The 5,688-nt window shown below is 37.4% G+C and overlaps 1 protein-coding gene across 1 annotated transcript in view; it reads right to left on the reverse strand.

The window, feature by feature from the left end:
* Positions 1-5,688, reverse strand: part of zgc:158263 (ceramide kinase family protein) — an 867,176-nt gene that overhangs the window by 817,899 nt on the left and 43,589 nt on the right. The window lies entirely within an intron of this gene.

The raw sequence follows: 5,688 nt of genomic DNA on the forward strand, positions 1-5,688 counted from the left end.
AAAACAAGTATTGTGCTAGAGCGTAGAGATTAAATATCTACCCTGTCAAAATACCAAAAATGCTCACAAAAATGATGTACAATACAAAGCATTGGAAAGATATCTCTAGCCCTAATCCTCGAGAATGAAGCATTACAGAGTGACAAACTTCTATGCAATAAAAGGATGCATGCTCAGAGAAAAGGTGTAAGTGTGGTTGCTTTTCAGGACTGTGAAAATATTTAATTAACATCCTGAAGATATGGAGAATTCTTTCCTTTGGTAGCTGATGATATATGGGCAGTGAGTAACAAATAAAAGGAAACCCCTGAATAAATGATTGAAGAAACAAAACAAATGATGCAGGTGCTTCCACACAGGTGCACCGCGCAGTACAATTAAGCAATTTACATCCAATCATGCTCTGTGGCATGTATACACATGCTGAGCTTGCCCAGCTGATTCAATTTTGTATCAAAGTGGCAAGAGGAAAAGATCTAAGAGACTTGTAAGAGGGCTTCATTCACAAAGACTGCTCAACTGGCTCGTGTTTCAATAAAAACAGTGACTAAAGTGACATCTCCATTAGGATCGATGGGAAAGACATCAGTAAATGGGGTCGGACATTGTGGTCAGCAGCGCACATTGCGATATGCAAGGAAAAAAGAAGAGCAACTCTTCCTCAGTTGACTAAGAATGCCAATGCAGTACGTGATCAGACTGTAAGAACAGTCTGTCTACATTCACATGGAAATAAATATTATAGCAGGGCTGCAGTGCATCATAACCCCTCATTACAAAGATGAATGCACATCTGAGAGTTCAGTGGTGCAGAAACCATCGGCACTGGTCTACAGAGATGTGAGAAAAAAGGGTTCTAATCAGATGAGTCATCCTTCACCATATTTAAGTGGGCGAGCGCATGTGTGGTGTACACCAAGAGAACAGAGTTCAAGAGTACAGAGTACAGGCCTGAATGCTTGACACAGTAAGGGGATCCGGAGGGCTGTGAAGGGCATTTTGCTGTCATGGTTTGGGTCCACTTGTCCCCTTAGAGGTAAGGGTCACTGCAAATCAATACAAAGTTGTTCTGAGTGATCACCTTTATCCTATGATGAAACATTTCTATCCTGATGGGAGTGGTCTCTTCCAGGATGACAGTGCCCCCATCTATCGGGCATAGGGGCTCACTGAATGATTTGATGAGGATGAAGATGAGGTGAATCACTGTGGCCTTCGCAGTCACCAGATCTCAACTCAATTGAACACCTCTGGGAGAATTTGAGTGTGTTAGACAGCGCTCTCCACCACGATCATCAAAACACCAAATGAGGGAATATGTTTTGGAAGAATGGTGTTCATCCCTCAGTAGAGTTCAGAGACTTGTACAAACAATTCTGAACAGTTCTGTAAAATAGATTTTCATAGGTTTTACTTTTACTATTAGTGTTTAATACAGCAAACATGCGTAAAACAAAACAGTTTTTAAATAAATGTGCAAAGAGCAGGAAAAAAAACTATTTATTGGTCAGTGTTTTTACACTGATAACTGTGTTTTTACACTGATCTCTACTAAATGAACACTAAAAACAAAGTGTACAGTCGTGTACACCTTAATCATCATTTACTTTCACTGCATGTTTTTTTCCTCCATATTTTAAAAGGGAATGGTGACTGAGAATGTCAGTCCCTAACATTCTGTCTAACATCTTTTGGGTTCCACAGATTACAGAAAATTTCACAGGGTTGGAAGAACATGAGAAAGGCTGAACTATCACTTTAAGGATGGTTCTCAGATTTGTAGTAAGGGCAGGCTCAAATCGCGGCAGCGGCATGCCGGCATCTAGCAGCTGCACTTCCGGTGTCATGCTCAGAGGCTGCTGACTTTACGGCATGTGCCGCTATTTGTGGCTTGTGCCACTGAATTTAAACTGAATCTGCCGCTGTTTATGGATGATGCCACTGAATTTACGAGGCAGATGCCGCTAGTTATGAATTATGCCACTGAATTTGCATTGCATCTGCCGCTGTTTATGAATACTGATTATTCCCAGTGATGACAGATTAACGTCTGTGATACGGTAGAACTCACTGTAAGGGTCTATCAAGCAATTATGATAAACATATTAGCCCTAACAATAGTATTTTATTGTATCATACCTACAATACAATATGATCATATTAATAAGGCCCTTTTCTATTGGCATACTTAATATTATTTTTTAAGAAGTTTTTATTGCTTTTATTTACAGGATGAGGTTCTTACATGCAGGTACAAAATATTACAAACATTTTCATTACCACAACCAATTGGAGGAGAGCTACTGTTTTCCAAGAATATTTGTCCTAAAATTGGATTTGCTGTTCATAGGTTACATTATGATTCAAATGCATTCAAAATTCACCAGAATGCAGGAAGTATCTCAGATACTCACATTTTCTTGGGAAAAGTAAAACAAGAAGTACAAATATACAGCTATAAAAGCTAAGTCCCATTCAAAAATCTCAATAAATTACGCATTTATTAACACTTATTAAATGAATACTTGTAATGTAATGACAGGAATGCTACCCAAAGTAAAAGTACATTTTTTCATCAGATATTTACTTAAGAGTGAATAGTACCCACCATAAAACATAAAAGTAAATTTTTCCAAAAAGTTACTCAAGTAAATGTAATGGAGTAAATGTTGCACTTTACTACCCACCCCTGACTCTCTCTCTCTCATCACAAGTCCTCTCTGTCTGGAGCACTTCCTATTTCATTGTCCAAACATACATTTATCCCCCTATTTTCAGATTAACATTTTTATTGGTTGTTCCTCAATCATCTGTTGAACAGTCAACCATTAAACCCTTAAACCTCATTAGTTCCTTGGCTATGACACAATTTTTTTATGTATTTATCCACTATATTAATGACCGCCCCATCGCCTAAAATACAGAGTCTGGGGCAAAATGAAATTTGAGTGCCCAAAACATCACACATAAAACTTTGATCCCTCCACCAAAATTCTTGGAACTTAACACATCTCCAAAAACATGGGTTGTGTCCCCATCTTCTGATTGGCATCACCAGCAGGTGTGTGTGTGTGTGTGTGTCTATTAGACCAAGCTTATGCAATCTAGAAGGGGTCCAATAGAATCTATGTAAAATCTTAAATTGCATAAGGCACACCCTTGCATTTCTAGATGTAGACTCGATGTTTTTAGAATCCTAGCCCATACCCCCCAATACCAAGTCTAAATCTTTCTCCCATAATCTCTTGAGAGAAGTTGAAGCTCCATCCTCCAGACACTGAATTAGCAGGGAGTAATACACTGATGCCTCATGACCTTTTCCAAAAGCAGTAATCACCTCTCCCAGAGTATCTGGCATTTTAGGGGGGTATGCTACTCCTAAAAATAGTACAAAGCAGGTGATGCAGCTGTAAATACCTGAAGAACTGAGATCTGGGAATCCCAAAATGTTGAACCATATATTCAAAGGATCTCAACACTCTCATATAGGTCACTGAGTGTATTAACCTCCTTCACAATCCACTCTGACCAGCAGAAAGGGGACTTATTAATACATAATTTTGGGCTCAGCCATATGCTTGAGGCAACATTTAAATAAATGTCAGAATTAATCACTCTGGACACTTCTTGTCCATACTGTGTGCAAATGCGAGACAACGCTCTGTAACTTAACTTCTCCAGATAGTTTGATAGAAAGGCTTTGCAATGGCGACATTCCAACATTCCTAGAACAGTTATGGAACAGAGTGAATTGAATCTCACCGGTTCATGCCAAAAAAAGTGTTAAAACTTGCAAAGTATGCAGAGCTCGGCGTTCACACATCCGATCCTCGCATGGCATCGCTGACTCCTATACCCTTATTTTCAAGTAATTTTACTCAACTGCCTGCATTCAGGCTGTTGTATCTCCCAAAGTCACAAGCACTTCCATTAAATGAACTAATAAATAAACTTCCTTTCCGACTCGTGAAGAGGTTAATTCATACTAAATGACCATAGTTCATATATATATATATATATATATATATATATATATATATATATATATATATATATATATATATATATCTGAGTTTTTTCCTCCTAGCTCACCATGAGGGTCATTCATTTGCACAATATTCATGTCGGTCACCGTCTCACCGGACTGCAGAGTCATGTATCCTCTCTGGGAAGGTTATTGTCGGTAGTGCCGCATGATGGGAATGTGTTCCCAATTGCGTCAGCTTAGTGAAGCAATGTCAAGTGTACTGAAACGTAAGGGAACGTCTCTGTTACGTATGTAACCTCGGATCCTTGAGGTGAAGGGGATGAGATCTTGGGTAAGCTGGCCGCACTACGGACTTTTTGAGGTGCAAGCAATGCGCTCTTTGTCCCTCACTCTGAAAACTCGGAGGAATGGTGTTTGCATGCCCGCTTTTATACCGGACAGCTTTGTGCCTAAAAGGGTGGGGCTTAAACACCACAGCCAATCTTTGTGTTACTGTAGAAAGGTTTCAACTAGGTAGTGTAGAAGGACACTCACCAGAGTGTCAGCTTAGTGATGCAATATCTCGTTCCCTTCATCTCAGGGAAATGAGGTTACATACGTATCCGAGAAGATTTCTAGGCCACCTTTCACTTGCATTGAAAAGACCAACAGAGCTGAGATATTCTGCTTAAAGTGCTATCTTGTAAATATAGGGACAATAGTTATAGGGTAAAATTATTCAACTTTTGAGACAGCAAGATGTTTTTTAGAGAAACAAATTAATTATCGTATTCAAAATAATCACTTCAGAAAAGGGTTAACCAATGTCTATTCATTTCAATCACATTTAGCATTTCATTACAACATCTCAACTATTCTAGAAACAAATTAATCTCCACTGTGATTGGATCAGTCAATGTGAGCCCACTTTGAACATTCTTCATAACAAATTTATTCGCCACACTTAAGAAAAACAATGTGTTTTATAGGGGCCTTTAGCCCCAAATACTATCCTTTTACTTATTAGAAATAAATAAATAATAATAATAAAAAAATATATATATATATATATATATATATATATATATATATATATATATATATATATATATATATATATATATATATATATATATATATATGAAACTGTCATATATTACTTGTTTAAACCTTTCTGTTTTGTTATATCTCACCTGAGGGTCCTAAACTGCAAAGTTTGAATTTGAGGCAATTTGATGTAATATTTAATATTTTTTAAATGTTGCAAATTTATGTAGCTAGCTAATAAGAATCACTGAAACTGTCACATATTACTTATTTATAATTTTCAGTTTTGTTCATGGTGTGATATATATATATATATATATAATCACCTTGAACAAAACTGAAAATGATTCAATATTAAATATTACATCAAAATATAAAATATTACATCAAATTGCCTCAAATTCAAACTTTGCAGTTTAATAGTGACAAAAGAAATGTACTGTCCCCCTCAAAGTATAGTGTGGTTACGGCCCTGCTTAAAACGCTTATGAGACAGTGGCATATTAGAAGATACAATTCAATCTGCATTTTATATATAATGTACAGGCAATAGTAGGCCCTACAGGCGGAACGATGAACCCAGAATACTAATGCAACGTCCATGCGTAGCGTCTTGCACCGATGGAAGTCTGGGGCTTTAGGACCCTGCGGACTCACAATCATTGGAACGAATG

Source organism: Xyrauchen texanus, chromosome 25, assembly GCF_025860055.1.
Source record: "Xyrauchen texanus isolate HMW12.3.18 chromosome 25, RBS_HiC_50CHRs, whole genome shotgun sequence".
In the NCBI taxonomy this organism is placed as follows: Eukaryota; Metazoa; Chordata; class Actinopteri; order Cypriniformes; family Catostomidae; genus Xyrauchen; species Xyrauchen texanus.